This window comes from Triturus cristatus, chromosome 9, assembly GCF_964204655.1.
Source record: "Triturus cristatus chromosome 9, aTriCri1.1, whole genome shotgun sequence".
NCBI classification, from domain to species: domain Eukaryota; kingdom Metazoa; phylum Chordata; class Amphibia; order Caudata; family Salamandridae; genus Triturus; species Triturus cristatus.
This window is the reverse complement of record NC_140592.1, coordinates 534,081,370-534,109,050: the sequence shown is the minus strand read 5'-3', so window position 1 is coordinate 534,109,050 and position 27,681 is coordinate 534,081,370. Positions and strand designations below refer to the sequence as shown.

Sequence of the window (27,681 nt, the reverse complement as noted above, 5' to 3'; positions counted from 1 at the left end):
ATACATAGAGTGGCCATGTGTCTTTACGAGATGGCTAACTCTAAACTGGCTCAAACGAACCCTGTCGTGTTTGGTATCAAACATGTTGGAATCATACCCCAACCGTAAATGGTGTTGGAAGCATGATTCCATGCACTGTAAAGCTCCTCCGGGAGGTCCTCAGTGCTCCCGGTACCAGTCTTCTAGACCCGGACATCAAACTTTGGATGTTGCCGTCCAGAGACACAATTCTGCCCTCCTGCTGCTGAGCCAAGCTCGAGCAGGGTAAGGCAGGACAATAGGTTTTCTGTCACATGGAGGTGTGACCACCTCCTAGACTGGATTTGGAATATTGGGCTAAGGTTGGGGTGCTTGCCAGCATCACTAAATCGATTTGTAGTGCATATTTGGTGCCCTCCTTGCATACTCTAGTTGGAACCAGTTCAGGGAGCCGTTGACTCCCGCTCTGGCGTGAAACTGGACAAAGGACATGAGAGTATCGCCCCACTGTCCAGCCCCTCCTCTGGGAGGGACCCCTGAATCGTCCCAACCCTTTCCTTAGGGTACTTGAGGACTTACCTATGGGTGGTTCCTTAGATTCATCGTGGGACAAGATTCAGATCCGAAACCACTTCATCTTCAACCATCTGGGCACTTTGAACTTCACTGGACTTATCTTTGTGAACCCGAGACTACAACTGGGAAGACTCATACTGCTCTTGGTCTATTTGTCCTGCCAGTCTTCGGTATTGTCTCTGCCTGTGCTCCAGAGAGGTTTTTCTACAGGCCTGTGGACATCCAGGACACTCAAAGGAATCTCCCTTGAAGTAAAGGAGATACGTCCCTGCATCTGCAGGCACTGCAACAAAGCTGACTGGTCTGCTGTTCCTGAGCTCCTACGAACTCTAAAAGGTTCAGCAACACTGGTGCTGGTTCTGCAACTCCCTGGAGGCCTGCACTGTTCTCACAGCAAGTTTGAAGCCAGTATCCCTCGTCGGAACCGCTGGAGCAGTACCCCTGTGCACCTCGTCAACTTGCCATTGCCAAGGCTTGTTGACTCTCTTCATCAGAGATCTTCGGGCTCCAAGAAGCTCCAGCCTCAAGCATCTTTTGCTCCCAAGATTTCCATCCTCACCACATCTTCTGCACCGTGGGCCTTCATCATTGGTGAGCTGCTCAAGGTCCCCTCGCGACTCCCTAGGCCTGTGAGTCCTCTTGTAGATCTTGTTTGGCTCCAGTGGGCTCTCCTGCTTGCTTGGCCCTGCTCTGATTTACCTGCTTGTGGTGAGTCACTTGGACATTGCTGGTCCTGACACTGCATCTTTTTCGTCTACTACGCTTGTTGCCGTTGCCAAGGCTTGTAGGTACTCCTGACGGACACCGACCCCCTGGCTCTTGATATCCGGCATCGGACAGCTTGTGAATGACTCCTGGTCTTCCACAGCATCACCTGGTCCGCACAGCTGCAGCTTCAAGGGCACCGGCAACTCTCCTGCATCTCCGACATTGATGGACATTCATCTTCCGTGCCTCCTGGTCACTCCTGAGTGGCATAGACTCTATCCCCTCTGCTTGCAGGTACCTCTCCTTAAACCCACCTTTGGGTTCCACTGGACTCCTTCACCTTCTTCGCAAGTGGCATCTTCACTGAAGTCCTCCATTATGGTCTACGGCGGTTTCCGACGTCACTTTTCACCAATGCACTCTGCTTCCCTGGTGTAGGTATCCTGGTTCTCGGGGTATCCACGGGTGGGGTGACTCTCCAAACTTCCATCTTTCAGAGGGTTTCTTCAGGGTGCCTCTGGGAAGGGCCCGTCTTCTTAAAAACTGAAACTGTAACTTACCCGTTGACTTGTATTGAGCATGCGGTCATGTTCCCACTCTGCACACAGCCTCCGTGGGGTTCCTGGGTACTTACCTTGGGTGGTTCCTTGGGTCCCCGACTCTTCTACATCCAGTCTCGACTTAGGTCGTGGTTCGCTTTCCACTTTATTAGTATATGGTTTGGTCTCCCCGCGGAGACCACTGTGTATTTGTGCTACTTACGTGTTCTATTATCAAAGTAATGTGTGTTTTGTGATTATATCTGCGGGTAGGAGATATTGTAAATGTGTTTATAATAAATACATATTTTTATAACTACACTGTAGTTCTTTTTCACTTAACCTACACTATATGATTAGTACTGGTAAAACTGGAGGCTGGTTTACACTCCTTCTGGACTAATCTTGTAGGCTGCTCTCCACAGCTACCACTTAGAGAGCTTTCTAAGGTTGCTTAAGACCACTAATATCACCATAACGGTTGTCTGGATTAGTGCAGGGTGCTACACTTAAATAAGTGAGCACCATATACTAAGCCAGCCTCCTACAGTTAACTTCTTTTTATTAGCATCATATATACCATCACAGATTTCAGTCTGCTGTGAGCTTGACATAGAATGTTAATTTTATAGTTGCCAGGAACATTCCAAAGGAAGAAAAGGGAAGGGGGAAAGGAGGAAAATATCAAGGTATTATAATTATAACAAATCTCCCTAAAGAAGGAAAGGAGATTCAAGGCTAATAAAAAAAAAAAACAAGCTAAGGTAAGGCATGTAAACTAAATCTAAGGGGAGGTGGCACTCCAAAAGTGGGTCCCAAGCCGTAACAGAGACAATGGTTATGGAACAATAAATAAGATACAAATCTAAAAATAAAATACATGCATAGGATTGAAAAAGACACCATAAGAAAACAATATACATTCAAAAGAAATCATTTCATGGCATATTCCCTCTGCCAAAATGGAGCAGAACGCATCCTTCGCGTATTTCTGGACTTCCCAAGATCATTTTCTGCCTGAGTACATTGGTACTGACCAACTTCATTATGTGTCTTTACTTGAGCAGGATCACGCGGAACAATCTTATCTATACCCCATGTTTGACCGCTTTCTAACTTTGCCACATTCTTTCTCAAGCGAGATATTCTTATGGTTAATGTAAACCTGGAGCCATGATGTCCGCTTGGTTTAGGAAGATCTACCCCTATCCAATCTCATTCCTTGAACGAAGGAGTTTTCACATTTTACTTACATTATATCTATTTTTGTATTTGTCTTGGTGTGCAGATATGCTCTCAGATATCTTGTCCCTGTCCACCTCACACATTCCCCTCTTTTTCAACCATGAAGCTGACTTTTGCGTTTTAGGATTCCTCCCTTTAAGACGCAAAAAAGTAGAGATCCTGGTGATGAAATTTGGTGCTATGTGGTATGCCCATATAGCTACTATAGTACTAGCTTGGCTGAAAATCCTGTAACTTCTGCCCTCTTCACGCATTCTGTTTATTCTTTTGACTTCATTTGCTTGGGGCAATTACAAGGCAGTCCTATAGTGTTGAATGTGGAGACTACTAAGGAATACTTTCATGGATTCCGAGGTAAATTGTACCCCGTTGTCCATGACTAGAATCTCAGGCACAGCTCCATCTTTGAGGAAATTGATTAAGGTCTCTGTGTTTATTTGATGTACACATTTAGCCGTGATCCATCATGTATGGTAATCTACCGATACAAAAATGAATCTCTCCCTTAAAAGTTTTGAGGTTTAATGGGCCAATTATATTAAGAGCCATTTTAGTACATGGCATATCTGGAACCTTTGCTGGGACATGGGAGATTTCCTGACCTGATGGGTTTTGTCACTCTTTATACACTCAGGACAGTTCTTAACCTTTACCTCTACCACAGTGTCCATGGCTGGCCACCGGTATTCAAAATACACCTTATTCTTGGAGAGCCTGTGTCCCAAATGGCCCTAGTGTTGCAGATCTACTATTTTCTCCTAATTGTCTTTGAAGGTACTTTTCTCAGCTCTGTAAACAATTTCCCTTTGGATGCTCAACTCAAATCTAACTTACCAAAACGTAGCCAACCCCATGGGAACCCTTCTGCAACAGTCAGGCCACCCTCTTGTATGAGTTCTATCAGCCGTTTCATTCCTTCTTCCTTCTGCATGTACACTTCCCATTCAGTCTTGTTCATACTTGAGAGCTAAAGTACCACTCACTCTTTGAAATTGTCTTCTGGTTGGTCTACAGGAGCTCGAGACAGAACATCTGCAACAATGTTATGTGTCCCTGGAACCTATTGTACCTTGAAGTTGTAACCCTCCAGACCCAAAAACCAACAATATATTATGGGTGTGGCCCTAATCAACCCTTTGGTGGTGAGAGCATATATTAACGCATTGTGGTCTGTTTTGATTGGGAAGTGTATGCCTCATAGGAAAAACTTATATTTACAAGGGGGTTGCATCTCTGGAACTTCACTTTTACTGACGTTCCGGTGGCGCAGTGCCCTGCACCATATTTACAAAATGGTGTTAAGCACACATAGAAAGAGCAAAACGTCATCAATGATTGTTTATGTGCAGGAAGGGACACCTTCCTGAACATAAACAATCATTCCCTGCAACGCAGGCACCCTTGCGCTATGGCGCAAGGGTGTCTGTGTTTGCGCTAGGCAGCTATTTTTAGCCCCAGCGATAAAGATAACACAGGGGTGCACCATATAGTTATAAATATGGCGCATCCCTGCATTTTGGAAATGGAGTACGGTCCTGCACAATTTGCCACAACTCTGCCATTTCCTTGTAAATATGTACCAAAGTGTTTCACTGCCTAATAACAAGCTAGGGCCTCTTTTTAAACCACTGAACAGTGTTTCTCTGATGAATACATGTGACGCAAAGGCATCAACTTGTTCTTTTCCCCCCACCACCTTCATTAGACTGGCACCTAAACTATATTGCTGGAGACAGCTGTTAAAATGGTGTGTTTGCTAGGGTCAAACCAGCTTAGTGATGGAGCTTTGGTTATACTTTGTTTCACAGTTTCAAAAGCGGAATTTTTGATTCCAATTAAAAGGTACCTCGTTCTTCAAAAGATTGTGTAAGGGCTGAACAATGAATGCACAGTTTTTTTAATAAACTTCAAGTAGTATTCAGAGAGCCTCAGAAACAATTTTAGTTCTTCTGTATTGGTGGGAGATACTGTTTTTCAATAGCCTCCACAAGATTCTACTTGGGTTCCATAACATCACGGGAAATAGTGCGGGCCAGATATTCCACTGACCCCACTCCGATCTATAATTTTTCCTTCTTTTATTGTTTTGTAAACAGATTTTATTGCAATTTCGATGAAGCAATACAATAAAACATCAATAGAATATCTTCTCCCACCTTGCTATTTTCAGGATATTATATAAACATATTCTTCCCGCAATACCATACCCCCAATAGTGCTACAGTTATTCCATAAATAATATCTGTATTGTATGTGTCTTAACAAAGCATAAATCAGTTGACTCAAACATATATACTTAACTTTATCCCAATTTCACCTCCCACCCTACCCTCCCATCCAGGCATGTTTCTTTTTTAGTTGTTTACCTGCCCAACAGACTACTGGGCCACATATGTTTTATTTTGAGGGCTGCTAACATATGCTCAGAGAACGTTCTCTCGGCTCGAGAGGTTTTTATCCAACTCGGGGACAATTTGTACAGCTAAATCAGATGGCTCCATCTTGCCCGTCTTCCTCTTGGTCGCTCCCGCCCATATCATTTGGATTTTTAAGTATATCAAGCAATGCTGTCCACGCTTTAGCTACTTCCAGCAATTTCTCGCTGCCAGTTCGCTTAGCTATTCTCAATCAGCTCATTTAATGAACTCCTTTTTCCATCTAGCAAAACTAGGACCAAGTCTCGATTTCTAGCCAAAACTAATCCAAGGTCCTGGAACTTTCTCGTTACCTTGTTTTTAGCAGTATGGGGAAACCAGTGCAAAAGAGAGTATTCCAGGGCATTTCCTATTTCCTTCTCAGTCACATCCGCCACCATTAAGGTTACCTCCTCCCAGAAGTCCCCTATGCTCGGGCAGCTCCAAAACATATGCAAAAAATCCGCTCCTATTGTATGACATCGTGGGCAGGCTGCAGTTTGCATATTAAAATATTTATTAAGCTTGTCTGGGGTACGGTAGGCTCTGTGTAGCACATAAAAGTTTATGAGCTGAAACCGTGCATTTGTAGTACTTTTCCACGCTCTCTCCACCAGGATCCCCCATTCTTTATCTGCTATAGGATTACCCAGGTCTGCTTCCCATTCTCTATGGATTTTAGTCAGGGGAGGGAGCTTCGAGTATGTAAGTCGCCTGTATAGGCAAGTGACTGCTTTAAAGGTGCCCGCCTCAGTGACTAAGTATTGGCATCCCATTGATACACCTGGCTCAGTCAGACCCTCATTCCATTATTTCCTCATGGCTGCCGGAAGGTCTGTGTGCAATAGAAAGTCTCCTCCCAGCAGATCAAATGTTCCTGAAGATCGTTGAATGGGATCAGCGTGCCCTCCTCATAAAGGTCCCCTATCGTAGATATTCCCACATCTGCCCATGCTCCCAACCTACGCCAGTCACCACCATAGGGGAGTACCTCACACATAATCAAGGGGATTTCCGGCGCATATGGACGTTTGACCATGGCCCTTCTCAGACTTCTATTTCAACATTTACGCGCCGCACTGAGGTCCACGGGGAGGTCCTCTTCATGACAAGGAAGTCGCAAGATTATCCGTGACAGGAGCCGCAAGTCTGGGGCCTCTCCTCTCCTTTCCACAGGCCCCTTAAGTTTATCCGCCACTCATTTCGTGAGCCATTGTAATTGCGCAGCTATGTAGTAGTGCTCAAAATCAAGTACTGCTAAGCCTCCTTCTATTCTTGGCCTCATTAGTGTATTAAGTGCCACCTGCCCCCTACCAGGTCCCCATGAGAATGCAGTTTTTAGTAATTTCAATTGGGTTAACATTCGGGTCGGGATCCAAACTGGCAGGACTCCATAATAATAGAGCAGCTGTGGGAGCGTCACCATTTTTAGTAGGGCCACCCCACCCGCGTCCGACAAAGGCAGAGTCCCCCAGAAATCTAAGCTGCTTTTAACTCCCCATAAACCCCGCCCTACATTCCCTTCTAACAGGTCGTCAGAAGAGTGATAAATCTGGGTGCCCAGGTAGGCCAAACAATGGGGTTGCCATTGTACACCTTCTGTCTCCATAGGGACAGCTTCATTCGCCCTGACCGGTAACAGAGATAACTTCGCCCAGTTGACTTTTAGGCCAGCCACTTGCCCTAAGCCATGGAGGAGGTCATTTGCCCCTCTAAGGGCATTGCGATCATCTTCCAAAAACAGCAGCAGGTCGTCCGCATAGAGCGCGTTGTGATGCATCTGACCAGCAACTTCAAGTCCCTGAAAATATTGCCCCGTGCGAGCTCTAGCTGCTAACTGCTCCATGGCCAGGGCAAACAACAAAGGCGACAAGGACACCCCTGTCGCGTGCCCCGTTCTATCTTACAACTGCCAGAGATTAGTCTGCCCGTCTTGACTTGGGCAGTAGAGTCTGCATATAGCAGGGCCGTCCACTTAATAAATGCTGGGCCTAGCCCGAATTTCTTCATTACCTCGAAGAGGTAGGCCCATTCAAGACTATCAAAGGCCTTTTCAGTATCCACTGCAAAGACGGTCTCCCCACCCTCGCAGCCAGGTCTCGCCTCTATAATCCGAATGAGACGCCTAATGTTCAGTGCAGTGTTTCTGGTGGGAATAAAGCCCACCTGATACTGGTGGATTAAGGTTGACATATGGGGGAGAAGCCTAGTCGCCAGTATTCAGCTCAAGACCTTACAGTCCAGTTTTAGCATAGACAATGGCCTGTAGGCTGCTGTGTCCCATGCTGGTTTCCCCGGCTTTAGTAGTGGGATAATTACCCCCTCTCTCGTGGTAGCAGGGAGGTGACGCTCCTGCACTGCTTGGTTATAGAGCTCCATGAGCTTAGGAGCGAGCAGATCAATATAGGTCAAGTAGAACTCCACCGGGAGCTCATCTGTACCTGGTGTCTTATTTCTGGCTATGGTTTTTATAGCCCCTCTCACCTCACTGAGTCTTATGTCAGCTCCCAGATCCTCTGCTATGTCTTCCGACACCACCGGTAAGTCCACTGCATTGACAAAATTAGCCAATTCGTCAGGAGTGGGCGACTGTTTACTCTTATATATCTCATAAAATTCGAAGTCCTGCTGACGGTTCAAAGGTTCCTCCCCTGGAACTCTTAGTTCTAGTATCACTGACCCCCATCGAGCCGGATTGGCCAGCCAGGCCAATAGTGCTCCAGATGTATCCCGTTCAGCATGGGCTCTGGCTACATAGCTTTTATAGTCAAAGCAAGGAAGTCGTTCCACCTGGGCAGCTACTGCTTACCTAGCACCTAGAAGTTCTTTCTACTTGGCCCTCTGTTCTGGCCTTTCCCTCTCCAATTCCCGAAGTCTGTTTTCTACTGATATTGTTTGCTGCAACAGTCTTATGTACTCCCACAGATTCAGAGATACACCGCCCACTGATTACTGTTTAAAGGCATCCCACTCTATTAATTTATTAGTTGCTGTGTTGGCATTCTCTGCAAAATATTGCTCAATAGCCGTACCCACTGATGCTCTGTAAACCTGATCTTCCAATGCCTCTGGTTTCAAGCACCAAGACGGAATGCTAGGGCGCTCACGCGACCATGTTGAGCCTAGCAGTAGCGGGTTATGATCTGAGATTGTTCTAGTGAGGTATTTGGTTGTCTGTACATTTTCTTGGGGAGCATAGTATAGAGTCCAATCTAACATGGAGTTCATGCAGGGTGGAAAAATAATGAATAGTCTCTGTCAGCCGGGTGTTGTGCCCTCCAGGAATCTACCAAACCTCATTGTGATTGCCAGGCAAGACGTGCTGCTGCTATTTTATGCGGGGTTGTGTCCGGGAGTGGCAGATGCGATTGGTCCAGTCCAATATCAGTAACACAATTAAAATCCCCAACTAATATCACTGGGCCCGTCAGCACAGGGGCCAGCGTCCCAGATAGTCGGGCCAAAAACGCTGGCTGTTCTGTATTAGGATCATATATGCTGCCTAGGGCTACATCTCTACCATCTAATTTACCTGTGACTATAATGTATCTGCCGCCGGGTCAATCAGTTGGTTCGTACATTGGAAGGGTATCTCTGCTCGTATCCAAATCAGAACTCCCCGAGCGAAAGCCGAATAGTTAGTATAATACACCTGACCCCTCCACCTACGCTGGAGTGCAGCCCCCTCTTTAGCCATAACATGAGTTTCTTGGAGCAATGCAGTCTGAATTCCTCTCCTTACTAGGAAAACATGTATCATATGACGTCGTGAAAGTGTGTGCATCCCCGTACATTCCAAGAGATACATTTGAGGTCTATGGGGAGCGCCTTTGAGCTAGGTGAGACATCATTGCTATAGTTACACTGAATTTGACACGCCTGGCCCCAACAATACCCCAACCCCTAAAAAGTGCAACAACCAAACCCCAATTCCCCCTCCCCAGGACAGGTGTAACCAAATAAAATCCCATCTAAACTCAGAGTGATCTCCAAAACAGTGTTCTACCTAGTGATGGGGCTGTGAGGCTCAAGCAGTTGCTCCCAGATCTCCACCAACTTCCACCCCCAGCAGTGTTCTAAAACATTATCGTCTCCGGGATCAGGGAGGATACGAAGACCTTTGCAGTTAGAAGGCCACCACCACCCTCTCCTCCCAGGTAAATGTAGGCCCACCGGTAATACTATTATAGCGCCACATCAACCACCAAGATTATCAAGTCAGGCAATGTTGTCTGCCGTTTGAGGCGTGACCTTCGGCAATTCTTCATCGAGGTTTCATGTGAACTAGCAGCCACTGAGCCATCCGACTGATCTGCATCCTGAGCAGTCTTACTCGAGCCAGGGCTGGTGCCCCCTCTGGTGAGTTCCGCCGCCACCTGTAATGACTGGCGCCTCTTGTTCCTGGCCTCTCTAGTAGACAGAGCATGTGCCGCTAGCACAGATTTTCCTGTGTTGTTGCAATCTTCCCGTCAACCCAGTCTCTTGATTCTGGCTCCGTCGACTGTCCAGCCAATCCCACGTGTCCTGCGGGGTGGTGACAAAAATTGCACTCCTGCTTGGTCCCCTACTCGCAGCCGTGACACGAATAACATGGCATAGGGTATCTGAAGCTGTCTCAGTTTCTTCTTAACAGCTTAAAAAGAAGCCCTTTGATGCTGTACTTCTTTCGTGAAATCTGGGAATATCATTTTACTATTTGCAACCTGCAGTTCTTGTTTTTGACGGGCCTCAAGGAGCACATGATTGCGATCACGAAAGTGAAGCAATCTCGCTACTATGGGTTGGGGAGGGGCCCCTGGACGGGGTGGCCGAGCTTGGACCCTGTGGGCCCGTTCCAGTGCATAGAAGGAGGAGAGGCCCTCAGGAACAACTTCAGTTTTGATCCAGTCTTCAAGGAAGCCCAACATGTCGGGGCCCTACGATTTTTCCGGAATTCCAATAATTCTTATATTGTTCCTGCGTGATCTTCCTTCACTGTCCTCTGCCCACGCCTTCAGCACTTTGACTCGACCCTTGACTGTGCTGAGCGCCTTCTGGAGCATTGTTACAGCCTCAAGTACCTCTGCAAGTTCTTTTTATGAGGCTAGCACTCGTTCTTTGAGTTTACGGTGGTCATCTTTAGCAAACTCAAATCTGCCCCCATTGTGTACATTTTTGCCTCTAAGGCTTCCCTGGAGGCCGTGATAGCTTGCAGAATGTATGCCAGGATGGGGGTCGTGCCGACCGTCTCCTTGCCCGATTCTATACTCTCCTCCTCATCGTCCATCTGGGCTCCTGGACCCCCAGTGCTGAGGACGTTATATCCCCTTCTTTTAGATGGCTTCCCCATTGCGCCTTGTTGGTTTCCACCTGCGCTCTCCTACACGGACATCTACACGCAGATCCCCAGTGCAGGCTGGGTGCTCAGCACTGTCAAACGGGGGCCCTCCTCCTAAGGCACTTCTTGTTTATGGCGACAAGCGCCTACACTGTGATTCCAGTGACTTGATCAGGTTTTGCACTCTTCAGTTATCCAGTATCCCCATATCAGCAGGTCAGCTGGAAATTGCCCCAATCGTAGAAAGTAATGGAGGGTTGCACCTTGACCAGAGTGACTAGGGAGCCTAATGGCAGGCCTGTTTCATGCCCATGGAGACCCCTTTCCTCCAAGTAGCCTGCCAATGGAGATGCCTGGGCCGATCTCACCCCCCCCCCCCTGGAAGAACCGATTTCTCCCAGCCGGCCCAGGACCCTCAGTATTGGGTTAGGGACTTCCTTGTGATTCCCAGTCTAAGGGCCCGAAGTGTAGGCCCACACAAAGTCGGTTCGCTCCCACCGGATCCCCACTTGTAGGATCCAGATCAGTGCAGGCGCCACCACCGCAATCCGGGCACTCTGCACGTACTTGCTGTCTCAGCCGTGCTTCTCAACAAAATGGTGCTCTCCTCAGTGGGGGGAAGGGCCTTGCACACTGACCTCCGATCCTGTCTGATTGCCACTGGGTTAGTTTCAGAGCATTCCAAGGTGATGCGCTCCACTGGTCTCAAGTGCCGCCACCCTCTGGTTGCAGATCTTGCTTACCGGGCCGCCGTGGGGAGAGGCAGCGTCACAAGTCCCCAGCACTCTCCTATGGTCCTTTGCTCGCGCCTCTGCTTCAGTGCGATGGGCAGCGTTCACGGCCCTCCCGCTGTCATCTCATCAAGGTCGCTACCTCCGCTCGCATCCATTGCACAGCCAGGCTTCCCAGCTCCAATCCACTCGCGCCTCTCCCGGTTCGTCGTTGATTAGGTGCCCCGCCCTACTCCGGACACATTCTTGCTCCTCGCTAGAGCGTCCGCCGCAAGCTCGATTCTGGGTGATTTTGCCACCAATACGGCCTGCTGAACACGGTGTGGAGAGCAGCACACTCCCAGGCCACTTTCTCGCCCAGGTGCCCCAGAATAGACGTGCCCGGGGCTCAGGATGACTGTTTGCCGGGGGAATGTTAGCCGTAGCTCCGCAGCTCACGTCCGTTCACATCTGAACTTGGCCACGCCCCCCTAACATTTTTCCTTCTTAACAGTGACTCCTGCTATCCTCAGTCTAGATAAAACTTCTCTTAATACATTGTTGTGTTCTTTTTTTTCCTTGCTGTGAATCAAGATATCATCTTGAAAACACATTGTCTTGGGCATATCCCTCAACACATGGTGCTTAATCCTTCGAGATGCAGCAGCAGCTGAGGCAAGTCCAAAAAGCATGCATGCATATTGGTATGCACTGAAAGGAGTTACAAAAGATGTGAGATTACGTGAATCAGGGTGTAATTCTACCTGCTGGTAAGCAGAGGAAAGGTTTGCAGTTAAGTCTCTCAGATCAACACAAAGTTCAGTCTTTCCCAGAAGCTTTGGTAGGAATGACCACAGGAGCCAACCTTTGGGAACTTTCTATCGGTTCAATTACACCAAATTTAAGTAATCTATCAAATTCCTCACTCAGGGGATCCTGCATTAGGTGAGGAATAGGCCTTACTTTATGAGTAATAGGTTTTGCTTTGGGTTTTAATTTTATACGGTGTTGGTAGTTTTTTAACAACCCTAGTTCTTCCGAAAACACATCAGGAAAATCATTGCAAACATCATTATCTCATCGTTAAGGGTCCACCAAAATAACATAAGAACTATTACAAACTAGCTTGAATCCTAACTCTTTTTGGTGATGCCACCCCAATAAATTGGACCCTCGTTTTGTTAAATAGACTTTCCCCACAGTGTTTCTTCCTTTAAAACTTATCCTCATCATGATCATACCTTTCACTGGAATGGGATCCCCTACTGTACGCCCCTGGTTTGATATCTGGTTCTTCAAGTTCATTTTGCTTCCCTAGGAATAAACTTGAGAATAGGTCCTTACCCACTAGAGTATAGGGTGAACATGAGTCTGCAAAGACTGTGATGGGTTCATTGTCAAATGTGATTCTGTATGAAGGAAAACTTTGCCTCTGTACATTACTTTGCAATTGGATTACCAATTTCATCAGGGTTAATCGTCTGCAGTTGTTCCTGTATCTTTGGATTGTTAGTGCAACTGGCTAACTCATCCCTAATTAGGGAATGGGTCAAGAGGCCAAAATAGCACTTATTAGATAACCCACATAAAGCTGCAATGTGTGTGTTTACTTTATCATTCTTGCCCTGGGTCCTCGCAAAGAACTTATGTCTTTCAAGCACCACATTTATTTTCTTCCCAAAATGTTGTTCAAGTTTACTAAAAGTATTTTGGTAAACCTTGTTTATTTATTTATTTATTTATTTATTTTGTAAAGCGCACAGCTGCCCCAACGGGGCGTCCCGATGCCTCAATACAGATTGTTTAGTATTATTTTGGTGATGATATTAGCTTCTATATTTATTAAGCTATTTGGCTTGCAGCTCATGGAGGCCAAGGGGCCTTATTTATATTGATATGTTCCCCAACCTAGGCCTAAGTAGCAAAGCAACCTTTTACCTACATTTGTCCTACCTTGCTCTGCATAACGGTTCTAGCACTGAACTTTTACCTAGTTATGTGCTGAATAAGTGTTGATATGTTTCCTTGAAACTAGCCTAATTTATTATGCATGATGATTCTTAGTAGAATTCCCTACACATGACATACTTAACAGTATTATTATACTCTGTACAAAAGTCATCGCTATTTCATCCTAGGGCGACAGAGCTACTTTGCATAATTGCAATTATTGATTTAGGCTCATGTACATAATCATACTCACAACATATCGATTGTGGTAGGAACCCCAAGGCTATCTTTGGGGTATAAAAGAACCACACCTTCACTAGTTAACTAGAGGAGACACTTCCACGCTGACACAAGACACTGAGCTTCCTGCAAGCTGAAGCCTCAACGCGCTGCGGTCCGACATCCCTTGCAGGGTGTCCAACTGGTGACCAAGACAGGATCCTTCATTCTCTCCCATCAGGTAATGGAGTTGGCTCTTTCCTAGGGGATTCTTTGCTTTACACCCACATACATTCTAGGTACACTTAGCAAACATGTTTTACACTAGAAGGACACTGTTTCAATAAATGCTTATTGAAAACGTCCCCAATGTTTATTATGTATATATCTCTGAGACTAAGTGAGCATGATTGATTGGGCGTAAAGTACTTTACTGGTTCCACAATCCCTTAAGGGTCAAAGGTTTTCATGTTGATGGTTGCCTGAAACTATTCGCTCTTTGGTAAGGTTTCGGGGCTTATGGTGGCACTGTGAGCTAGCTGGTGTATAGGCTGACATCCTGTGGGGGTGTCGAGAACCAGTCTTGGCACCAAGCCCTCAGTTTATGTTGTCCAACAAACATGCAGATCCTATGTATTTTTAGGAACTACATGACATGGTGCCGCCAACATTGTTTTGGTTCTTATTTAATGGTCAAATCTGAGTAGTTCAGTCGTGCTTTCTCAGAGACCCCTACTCACATTTTAACCAGAGAGGTCTGGAGTGGGAATGGAAATCTGATGCAGCTGATTAGGTATATCCTATGTATTGGCTGTAGGTTTGTTCAAGCTTGAAGGATTATAGTTCTCCACACTACAAAACGTTATCTCTTTTCCTTACTACTTTCTCTTACAATGCCTGTTAATGAAGGCAGCATTGTGAATGCAGGGGAAGAAGATCAGGAAGTTGAGCTTAACATTACAGAAAATTGCAGACATGCTATTATGACACAATTAATGGAATACGGCCTCCTGGCAATGAGTGGTAACGTTACCATCATGATTGAGGCACACGAGGCATTCAGAATAGAGGTATTCCATTCTTGGATCAAATTCCTGCCTGCAGATGCATGCACACATTTATTTCATACTTACATTGAAGATGAGGCACCTGAAGAATACTTTCCATACGTGGACGTAGAAGTCCCAGTAACACACCAAGAGCAAATTAATTGGTTTAAAGGCACCCTCCCCCCACACCACAACAAATGTGAGACTCAGTCCGCTCAGCAGAGAAGGAGCAACCTGGCTGATCCTAACTGCTTACACACCACATCCAGAGATTGATACATTGCCAGCAGCAGAATTATGTACACTTTGCAGAGACGTAGTAAAACTATACAGAAACCTTACACAGTTCATAATGCAAACACTTACAATTCAACCTGCACAGATTACTCAAGCTGGTCAACCTCAAATGACTATGACAAATATCAGCCCACAAACGTTGAACGCGATTATGGGAAGAAAGCCCACCAAATGTGAGTAAATGCTGTTCTGGATAGCACAGAAAATAGCACAGCTTGAAGCAGTATTTCCCCATACGGGCCCACTGGAAAAACACAGAATACTAACAATTTGCTTGCCAATGGGAATAGCTTCCCCGATAGAGGATTGTACCACTTGGGGCACAGTTTTTGCTGCTGTTTACATCAGAACTAATCGTACCCTCTCAATTGCAGTTATACCAGATGTATTGAAACAAATACAGAATGAGTATGGGGCAGAACCAGCCCTGGTCCTGGGGATGAAACTGATGGCCAATTTTGCCCAGGTATCAGCAATTATGTTAAGTAACATAAAAGAGGAGGCAGCAGCAGTGGCTATACGCCAATGCCTGAAGGAGTTCACTCCTGCTCAACAGGAGCGAGAATTACCTAAGATTATCGAAGAAACCTATGCTTCGTTGGGTAGAGAGAACTTGGGAGCTAGACCTGGGAACCTGCAGATAACTGAAAAGGATAACTCAAAGCCAGTACCTGATTCTTCTAAAAAGAAATGGGATAATAAACAACCAAAAAAAGCATAATACATCACGATCACAGGGTGGGTCTCTTCAACAGGAGCCCTCTGAAAAAAGATATAATCTTATAAACCGTGATAATATTAAAAAACCTGACAGGTATCACGATACCAACACACGATCCTCTCGTTCCTTTCAGAATTCTTTAAGAGACTCCGACAAGGAAGGACGGTCAGAACACAGATCAGAAGAGCGAGTCAAGCTAAAAAGGGGAGAAAAATCAAACTTTAGACTACATTTTCAAACAAGAAAATAAACCTAAAATTGAACCTTTAATTTAAACAGAAGATGGTGGCTGGCCTTAAAATAGGAAATGCCCAGGCTACTGAAGGGTCTGCTACTAATAGGGAATGGGCTCTGATAATGCTAGACAGTGCAGCAGAAGTAACAATAGCTTGCCAGAACCTGATGCAATATCTGGTGACAGCAGGGTTGAATGAACATATCACCGTGGAGACACCGGATACAAGGTTAAGTGTACTACATGGTTTCTATGACATAACGCTCCAAATTTAGGGGGACATACCCAGGAAAGTGAAAGGTCTCTTTTGGGAGAACCAGACATATGGATATGACATCCTGTTAGCTGAAAGAGATTGGCCGCCTTAGTTCGTTGTGGAGTGCCCTAAGGGGGAAGATGTAATTTTACAAGCTTCTCAGACCTTGTTTCAGAGTCACTTAAACATTCATACGCGCAGGAGTGGACGTCAGCGCTAGCTCCCGTATTATACCGAAGTCATGAAAAGTGGGATAATGAGCCACCTCACCATGAAATCCCATTAAAATCAACTCCTACTCCACAGAGGCAGTACCCAATAAAACATGATGCAAAGAAACAAGTCAGGGAGATCTTGGATCAACTTGGGTACCAAGGTGTGATTGAAACTGTATCTTTCAACGAATAATCCTTTGTTTCCTGTAATGAAACCCGACAATTCATTCTGTCTAGTTTTAGACTACAGGCATTTGAACACATGCACGTGAAAATTTGCAGTAAAAACTGTGTGGAAAAAAAAAACACTGGATATCTCAAATGGATTCTTCTGCCAAAATATACCGCCTGAAAGCAGATATTTGACAGCATTCTCTGCCCTTGGCTCTCATTGCCAATTCTGTAGACTGCCCCAAGAGTATAAGAATAGCCCCGGGTTGTTCTCAGCAAGAGTAACAGAGTTACTTCAAAATTGTCATGAGGAGGCATTGTACTACATAAATGATATTTATATGATGGACGATGAGTTATTAGAACACTTGAACAAGGTGAACAACATAATTTTGGGGTTCACCACTGTGGGTTACAAATTTAACTTTACAAAATCAAGAATTGCCCACCTTAATGTCCTATTTTTGGGATATGAGCTATCAAGTGAAAAGAAAAGCCTGGCAGCTGATTTTTTTAGAAAAATGTGCGCTGCTCAAACCTTCAAAGACACTGAAAGGTTTACAATCCATTATAGGATTCCTACATTTTGGCAGAACATACATTTTGGCTAGGCGGAAAGGGTTAAACCTTTCTACAACCTAATCAGACCTGATTATTTAGTTCAACATTGGACACAGGAACACACAGAAATTCTCTGTTCCGTACAAGCTGACATGATAGCTTCCAAACACTTACACACATATGTAAATACCACTAATTTGGTAATCCATGTAGCCGCAGGTCAATCAGGGTACACTTACCTCACCTTCAATGAAGGCGAAACGGTACCCATCGCGTACAAATCACATTTGTACACAAACGCTGATATGCCTTTTGCCATCCACGGAAAAGATACTGACAGCAGTACAAACTGCTGTAGTGAGAGAAAGCGCACTAGCACAGGGGAATCACATAATTGTCATGACTCCAGTACCAACCTTGGAGGCTGTTACCAAAGCAAGCATTCCAAACGCGAAAGCACTGGATCCACAATGGGCTAATTCTCTTACTGCAACAGATGTAGACTACAAATTTGATTCTACATTGAAAACACAAGCATTCCTGCAGTACGAACAAGACCGTACTTCTTCTGGCTCTTGCCGGCTGCAAAGACAAGAGATTTGTCTCAATTGATCTGATCAAACCACACTATGTGGCCGATACTCAATATTAGGCCACGTGGGCTCCTGGGTAGCCACCGATCTCCTCTTGCTACCATACAGGAAGTTCAGATGGAAAAATTAAAATCTTTTGAAGACTCCATTCCGCGAAGTGAAGTAGTTACTAACAATGGAATGCAACTTGTACCTGTTGAAACTGAACTACATGAAAATACAAATCAAACACAGATCTCAATTCGTCCTAACACCAACGTCTATATGAAAATGTCTCAAAGAGAGGCATCTGCCAGTTCTACAAAAACTGATGAGCTACCAAAAATAGATCGAACTGCGTCTGGCTACTTCATTGATTTTGGTGATTTCTTGTCAGATCCGAGTGAACCAGATTTTCTGCTACTGCCTGTTCCCCACCAACAATGAATTCATGATTTCTACCTTTGTCTGAAAATGACTTACTTTGTTTTTCCCTGGCTACAGCTCTGGATTGCTATTGGTCTACTGTTCCTAGTCCTTTGGATTGGCAGAGTGACTGTCTTCCTCTTGCTCTTGAATGGATATTACCTCCCAGAACGTTCTGCAAGTACAATATGTGACCTTGGTCCTGAAACCGCGTACATCATCACACCATGAACAGAGGGACCTGTCCTTAGTGAACATTACAGCAGTTCCAGTTCCAGTTCCTGAAGGGATAGTTTGGGACAAAGTTTCCTATGATGTGTATGGTCCTACTGAACTTTTAAGAATACCACATTTATTCAAAAAATTCTCTTAGTGATATCATCACCTCTTGTACCCTTGCTGATGATTGGGACATTGAATCTCAACTGCCTTCCTTGGGGCGCACATTCCAGAGGGGTGGCACCGCTCACTCTGTGGTAGCATGCACAAACTTAGCATGGAACAGAACACTCGGGGTGGTGACATCTTACAGTGTTGGGAAGTTATGCCTAGAGTGGCTAAAGACCTCAACACTGTCCTAACTAAAACGAAACTTATCCCTTCTCTCAGATTACATGGATCGTAGGGATTTTTTGTTAGGTTCCCCAGAAGCCACGTCGGAAGTGCTCCTTGTATGCTATTTACAACGATCTATGGAAAATCTCTCAACAGAGGCTGCTGAGAGATTGCGGGAAATTGATATGGCTAACCTAGAAAAGCCTTTGGCAGTGGTCGACAATGGTATGACCACATTATCATCTAGATTCTAGAACGTATTCACTGGACAACATTGTGTCTTCTGCAATAGATATAATGGAACAAGATTTATCTATTCTACAACAAGTACAATCACAACTGTTATCCATTCTATTACTAAGCTGGATGCTACAATCATTGCGTTCTGGTCATGTGCCCTGGTGTTACATCAACAGCACAACCCTGTTCTCTGTATACAGTTTAATGGAAAGACAGATGGTTATGGCATGCAGAGAATCAAAATATGCCATGTTGCAAATTGAAAAATTAGGGCAAATACCTTTCACCTTGGCTGAGTCACCTTCCACAGAATGGTTAATCCATGGCTATATTGCACTGCCATTCACGACATTCCAATTTCAATACTGTCTCAAATACCATCAGGTAGGCAGTTATGAAGCGCTAGGAGAAAGATAGATACACAAGTACTGGGAATTACTATACAGATTTCGATATAGGAATGGGGACACTGAAGTTTTTCTCAGAGGATCAAACTGTGAAAGTGGTTTAAGTGGGTCCCTAGTTTGCAAAGACATTTCGCTTCACAGAGCCTGTAATGCTTCAGTTGCTAAATTGTCCTGACACTTGAAGGGTTCCCCAGCTGCCTTGATTCATCCGGTCTTCAAGCTGCCCTCGAACAGGAGCTGTTTGATACTTATTGATCATTGGTGTTGTGGGATGGTACCAGGCATCCCATATCTTGTCACAGTAAGCTCCAGGGTTACTTGTTGTAGGCAAGTATGGTTTCCACTGACCCACAGAGTTAGGGAGGCAGCGCTATGGCCTTCATTGAATGTTTCCTTTATACAGTTTGATTATCTGAGCAGACTGAAAGCCATGCTTTTTCAGAAAGATGTGGCCTTAACCTCAGCCCGAGAGACTTTTCAACTCCAGGTTGCAAGGTCTTCATCTGAGATACAGGCACTAGTCCGTACAAACTTCCAGCTCAATTTCAGGGAAATGGTTCATTGTATCTTTAGCAGGTCTGATACTAGGGTGATCATGCATCTATTGAAACGTATAGGTTTCGGACAGTCTAAGGAGTTATTCCAGCATTCATACACTCCGTATTAGGAAATGTTTTTGGAGGGCTTCCGCTGGTCCTACTACTTGTCGTGGGCATCCTGGTTTCAATATTCCTGCTTCGCAATGCATGTCCCAGTTAATCGAGAGATGAAAAAAGCACTGCTGGTGTGACGTTGTCCTGAACGCATGGTACTCCATCTGGGCACACCTCGGCTTCAGGAGCTAAGCGAACATTGGTTCCTATCTTTCAAACCAGTCTGGGTTGACTGCATCTTGCCTGTGTTCCTCTGCCTATTCTGCGGATACGAATGCGTGTTGGACATGTGTTAGACTCTTCCATCGGTTGCACCACTGGACTGAGATGTACTACTGGACCCCTTATAGGCCCACGTGTATCAATGTCCTCCGCATTTTCCCATGATGATGACGGCATTCTTAGAGCCTCCACGGGATGCTTCAGCTCCTGGCGGAACAGACAGCCGCTCTACAACAGGCTCACAGGTATAGTGTTTCCTCAGTGGCTGGTGTGGGAACTGAAGAAGATCACCTTTGCTCCATTGACCTGATACCAGAGGTTACAGGGACCATCGTCTGTGATTGCGAGCGACAGTGATGTTTGCGTCTCCCACACAGGACACATAAAGAATTGGCTCTCCATCTGATGAGAACAATGCAGCCTTTTTTCCAAAACAAGAACAAATTGGAATGAAAAACATTGTTTTCTTCTCCTCGCACTGAGCACCATGGCTTTCAATGTGCTCAGTCAGTCTAACCATATATTGACTCTTTAAAAGACTTGTAGAGCTTTTGAATTTTAATAGCATCCTTTTTTACATATAACATGTTTTTAGACACTGGTGTTATGACAATGTTTTTATGCTTTTTAGTAGGCTCATGTTAGCATTAGTTGAGCTCTACTTTTTGTGCGTTCAGGCTCATCAAGCCATACATTGGCTCCACCCGCCACCTTTTATGCCCCACCTAGCTATTGAACGGGATGCATACCCTCAACTGCCTTCCTTGGGGCGCACATTCCAGAGGGGTGGCACCGCTCACTCTGTGGTAGCATGCACAAACTTAGCATGGAAACGGCTGTCCAAAAAAATAGGGAAGCCTTTTCTATACTCCCCACTGGTAAGTGAAGTAACAATCCACCCTTAAAGGCTTACCTGCTTCAACATTTGCTTTGCACAATAAATAAGCCAGGTCTACTTCCTTTGTCATAATTTTTCATAACAGATCAGATCTATGGCATCAGACATACATTTTCCCAATAGGGCCTTTAGCCTCAATCATTGACTAGCCAACACGACCAACTCATGCCTATTGTATCAAGCATATGCACAAGGCCACCATTGTAATACATGCACATGTTTGCAGAGGAATCAAAAGCTTGTGGCGAGGACGATTAACACATGGGCTGGAGCTCGTCCATCTTTCACTAATGCTTCTGAAAGCTCTTTACCTTTTGATCACATAAGGTATGGCAACAGCTCTGCTGTCGAGCCAGACCTAAACACAAGTGCAAAGGTGTTGTATATGTCTGTTTATTTTGTTTTGGATAAGGTGTGCTGGTGCTACATTTCAACACTGGCAGTGTTTAAAATCCAGATTTGCTTTAAATACAAATAGTAAGCAAACAAGAAATTTTAATAATTCAAGTGCATTACACAGCTTAGAATGAACATGTATCATGGTAATGGCCCAGGAAAATGGTGCTATATAAACTGTTATATAAATATTTTGCTGTTTTTTGATCTCAGTTATTCTCTTTTCAAATGACATTGCTATTTAGGAATTTGACAGGTCTCAGATTATAATCCATAGGTATTAGTTCATGTCTTTAGTTTACATAGGCCATACATTTTTATATAGTATGGAGTCACTCTTTTTGGGTACCACCATCTTTACGGCCCACCATACACTTTTTTAATAGCACTTAAAGGACTGCATGCATGTAGATGCATTTACCTGTGTATAGCAGCTGAATAGACTGACAGGAAGGAAAGGCATTAGGAGAGGACCAAAGCATGGGGGATATAGGAGGAGCTGTCCACTGGGTGTTACAGGCTTTGTCATAGCACACATTTAACCTCAGGAGACCTAGAGCAATGTTTTAGTGCTTCAGACCTCAATGTAGGTTAAACAGCAGTCTGCTCCAATCTGTAATTTCCTAGGAGTTGCGTTTGTATTTCTGATATCAGTCTATGGCCATTATTTTTAATAATGTTTAGAGATAACCGACACATATAATGCCATGCAGGATGGCTCAGTGATCAACTGCTCACTGCCAAAGAAGCAGTGAGCTCCAGATCAAAAATGTGGAAAGTCTTAATTTTATTAAATACACAGAGGCGAGTATTATGCCTTCTAATCTTGATTTATTTTAAACAGCAGCTGTCAAAATATGCAGAAATAACTGCAAATCCCAGAAGACTCAGGAAACGAATCCAATGGGATAAAGAACAAAGTACAAGTAAACAACCAATAGTAATGTAGCCTCACCTATAATACCAAGCTTGACTGCGAACAGCCCTTTTTTCTAGTGCGAGAGGTTAATAAGAATTGAGTAATGGAACAAGAGAAAACACAATAGCAAGTGCCATAATCATGGAAAAAAAGTTCTGGCAAAAGTAAAAAAATCTAGGTCCCAGAAAAACAGATGGTGTTGGAGAAGACGCAGCATCACCACGGAGGTCCAGAGATGACAAAGATTTTCAAAGAAGAAACTGGATGAGATGAAAGACCCTTAAGAGGAAGAAGTCAGCTATGCTGGAGCCACTGCCAGGGAGGGAAAAACATGATGTTAAGTGTTGAAAGCAATTGTAGTTTGCTCACATATTTTGAGGCATTTTCCAACACATAGTTTGGATTGATCTGGAAAGTAGGAATAAAACACAGAGGTAAAATTCGGCTTAGTGTATCTATGTACTGTAAACAGAATACCTGTAGGTGTAAACTGGCGAGAGAAAAAATCTAGTGCTCTAATATCAGACAAGCGTTTGATGGAAATGAGACATTATAACTAGGGCTCCCTGTTTTCCGTTTTTACTGATTTTTACAGATAAATACAGACCGAAAACACAGTCTCTCCTGCCTGTAATTATTTTTAAAAGCAGAAAAATACAGATAATTTATCTTCTTTTGAGTGATTCACCATGCTGCGATCTTCAGTCCAGTAGCTGTACATTATGAAAGCGTGGGGAGCCACAAAGCTCAATGATATGTACGTAAATTACTGCATAGCTCAACATGTATATGTGTTTTTACACAATTTTTTTAATGTGCGTTCATTATTTTATTATTTTAGCTATGTAGTGTGCTAAAACCTGTCAGGCATCAAAGTATGAGTCCACGTTTATCCGTTAAATAAATGCAGAAATATGCAAGTTGTCAACTCATATGTTTACAAAACACAAAATAAATATGGATAAATACTAATAAGATGGCCAAAATATAAATATGGATAAATACAGACGGAAATGTTAAAAAAATAAACACCATAAAACCAGGATCCCTAATTATAACATAGTAAGTTTAGCCAAGGTTAACATTATCAGGCCATGAGAGAAACCATTTCAAAACTGCATTGACCTCCCACAAAGCATTGTACGTAGGAATAGGAGGATGGCAAAATTTTACTCCCTTAAGTGTCGAGAGTAGAACGGATGCTCTCCCACCGGTTTTCCATTGACGTAGGGATAATTGGTAGATTGGCAGCTCTGTACAAGTTGATAGTACGGTATGTGTTTCTACTGCTAGCTTCCGTGGCGAGGAAGTTAACAATGTATGTTATATCCGCTGAAAGGGATCAATATGTTTTCCAACATACCAGCTTGTCCATAAAGACCAAGTTGATTTGCATGCCTTTGTAGTTCCTGGGGCCCAGGATTTACTGATGTACTCTGAAGCTTCCTGCGAAATGTGAGGGACAGATTGTGCGATCCTGTTATCTTCCAGGCTGAAAGAGAGGGATTTGTCTAATAACAGATTATGTGGATGGTCTGAGGGGTCTAGGAGAAGGTCGGGAAAGGAAGGGAGAAGAACTGGAAAGTCCATAGTCAATTCCAGGAGGGGGTGGAATCACACCTGCAAATGCCAAAATGGAGGCACCAAAACAAGAGTTGCTTGTAGTCGCCTGACCTGCGCTAATACCTTGTTTTATCATTAGAAAAGGAGGAAAGGCATAATTGATCAAGGTGGACCATTCCTGAAGAAAAGCATTTGAAGCTACAGCCAAGAGGTCTGGACGCCAATTGAAGAATTGAGGGAGTTGGAAGTTCAATCGGGCAGCGAACAAGTCTATACAAAAAGGACCCCAATCTGCTACAGACTTGAGATTTCCTGGCAAGTACTATGTGTGTACAGAAATGTCGTTTAGCAGGCAGAATTCCCAAAATCTGTTTGCAAGTTCCGCCAGTGGTTTCGGCCTGGTACCACCTAGATGATTGATGTAACAGACGCAGAAATGTTGTCCATTCGAAGAATGAAGCAACAAACCTAACACAAGAAAAGGGGCTGATGCAAAGATGGTCTTTCCTTTCCAGGCGTCTAAATGGCCTGACTACCACTGAAGTTCTAGATAGGAATTCTGATCTAGAGTGATGGTATTGGAATAAGAAAGACCTCGGGCTGGACTGTTCCCATGAGGCACAGGGTCAGACTGATTTGCATATGCCATGTCTGAACTGGGGTGGCAGAGTGGGCTAAAGAACGGTGATGGATTAAACCCAGATCAGTTGACTGGGGGTGAGTGCTCGCAATGTTCAACACTCCGTCCATCATTTCCTTTGGTTTTGCTTTGTTCGCCATAAGTTGGCAGGGTATGCTCAGACGTGAGTCCCTTGCTCACTTTGCCACTGGATTCAAGCAAGCCTGGCTGAAGACGGCTGAAATGCCAGAAACCGGTCCTAGGAAGCTTGTTTCCGGTCCAGGGAAGACATTGCTTGGCAGTTCGGGCTGGACTGTTCCCATGAGGCACAGGGTCAGACTGATTTGCATATGCCATGTCTGAACTGGGGTGGCAGAGTGGGCTAAAGAACGGTGATGGATTAAACCCAGATCAGTTGACTGGGGGTGAGTGCTCGCAATGTTCAACACTCCGTCCATCATTTCCTTTGGTTTTGCTTTCCTTTCCAGGCGTCTAAATGGCCTGACTACCACTGAAGTTCTAGATAGGAATTCTGATCTAGAGTGATGGTATTGGAATAAGAAAGACCTCTTTATAAGAGGCAAATCTTTAATATTTGAAGGGCACGATAATGCAGAGTGCCTGAGAAGATGGCTTGCATGAATGAAGAAAGGAGGCACACTATTCTCGCTAGTGCTTTGACTGAAATTGCCGAACTCAGAAGAGTCTGGAGAATCTCGAATTTTATAGTTTTCACCTTCGCAGAAGAAAGATGGAGTGGCAGTGGATACGTTTATTAAGAAACCTACAAACTCTATTTGTTTTGTTGGTGTAAGCAGAGACTTTTTTGTTTTGATGAGAAAATCCAGATCTAATAGAAGGGAGCATGTTAGGTGAACTTGATTCTGCAAAGAGATCAGGATTTAGTTCATTAACAGAATGTCTTCTAAATATATGATTAGTTTGACGTATTAGTCTCTGAGATAGGCTACTACTGGTTTCATAAGTTTGATAGAGCACCATGGTGCTGAAGAAAGAACAAAAGGTAAAGATGAGAAATGATAGATTTGTCCCTGCCATTGAAACTGGAGATATGTCCCGTAATCCAAATGAATGAGGGACATTAAGGTAGGCATCCTGTCAATTCAAATGAACCATCCAGTCCTGCTGGAGTAAGGAATCCCTGAGGTGAATAATGATTTCCATTTTGAAATCGTGGTAAACATCATATCAGTCGAACTGTCTGAGGTTGATGACTGGCCTCATTTTCTTGTTTTTCTTTTGAACCAGAAAAAGGGAATTGAAGAAACTGGAGGTACCGGGAAGACCCAGCTGAATTGCTTTGTTTTGTAAAAGAGCCTGAATCTCTAGAGAGCTAAGGTTGGACATTTCAGCAGAAAAATGTGGGGGACAAGAAAACACAGTCTGGAAAGGCTCAGAGTAAAGCTCTACAAGATAACTTTGGACAGTGTTTAGTACCCATGGATCTTATGTTCTAGAAACCGGACCTGCATACCTGAACAGCCGACTCGAATTCCACGCACCCCAAAGGACCCTACGATCATCTCAGCTCTCCTACGCTGGGGTCCCCTGCACCAGGAAGTCCAGATCGGGAGGTGGCTTCTTCTTGTTCCTCGCGGCCAGAGCCTGGAACACTCTACCGCTCCACCTCAGACAGACGACATCACTCCCATCTTCACGAAAAACCTCAAAACATGGCTCTTCGACAGACCTCCTCCTTGATAGACTGGAACCTGCACCTCCCCTCCTTCCCAGCACCTTGAGACCCTCACAGGTGAGTCGTCGCGCTCAACAAACCCATGATTGATTGATTGATTGATAGAATGCCATTGTTGTAGAACTAAACTAAGACTGTCTCCTACGGAAGGAAGACCAGAAGAGAGACTTACCGGATTGATTGTTGTATCTGGTAACTTTGTGTCCACGTCACCACTTCCACTCTACCTTTCATGGGGTAGAATTGAGGCTTGTAGTCTTGGGAGGAAGAGTCGTAGGAGCCACTGAAGTCTTGGTTGAGGTAGGTACGGTCAGTAAAGCGGCTCCTGCCTCTGCCGGCCGTTGCGAAAACATGCTGGAAGAATACCTTCTTTAGAGATTGTTGAGCCTTGTCAAGGGACGCAAAAGTGGACTCATATTTACTGAGCTCTTTTATGAAAGAGTATCCAAATAGAAGACCTTCCGCCTTTATTCCAGTATCCATGGAAGCGAGTTTCACAAGGATTGGGTACAGTTTTAACAACAGTCCCTTCCTCCGTTCATGAGTAATGGCGGAGTTTGCGTAGCCTGGAAGACGGACGGCTCTCTGGACCCACAGGGAGAGAATTTCAGGATCAATGGCAGAGTTATCAATTCTGGCACATTCCAATAAGTCAAAAAATCGAGTTACAGGACCAACACGATGATAAGGCCTTGTCAACCCTTTTACAGAAGTCCTTTCCAAACTTTGAAAAGAAAGTAAGCATTGATGGGTCAATGGCAGAAGTTATAGTGATTTTAGAAGGTAGAGAAGGACGAGGACTTTCCAATTTTAGTTTTGCTCTTGTCTGTTTGTCCAGTGGCAAACGTAGTCTAGAAGCCACATAGTCATCCACGTGTTATGCTGGAAACCACTCTGTGGAATTGGGGTGATGAATTAGGATGGGGTTGAACATGTGAACTACCTCAGAGTCCAGTACAGTTTCGGCCTTGAATGGGTCGTGAGTAGGGGAGGCCAATTTACGTTTCTTAGGCGAAGGTGCGGAAAAGGGATCTACGTCCCCAACACCATCTTTATCATGGTCAGAATCCAAATTGCCCATATGATAATCTGTATCATTATTCTGTGCTGTTATAATAGGTGACAATTGTACATTAATATGTTTTTATTTAGATTTACACTTGGTATTATTATTGCTTTTAACGTTAACTTTAATCCCCTCCTCAATAGGAGGCCTGGGAGGAACCACGTCCTCTGTCAAGAGTGAGTAAATCTCACTAGTCCAAAGCACAGCTGCATTTTTTGAATTGGGTTTAAAATTAGACTTTAAAGGAAAACCCATGGATTTACACT

The 27,681-nt window shown here is 44.5% G+C and overlaps 1 protein-coding gene across 6 annotated transcripts in view; it reads left to right on the top strand.

The window, feature by feature from the left end:
• Positions 1-27,681, top strand: part of LOC146798257 (inositol-trisphosphate 3-kinase B-like) — an 856,729-nt gene that overhangs the window by 823,256 nt on the left and 5,792 nt on the right. The gene's annotated exons all lie outside the window — the stretch shown is intronic.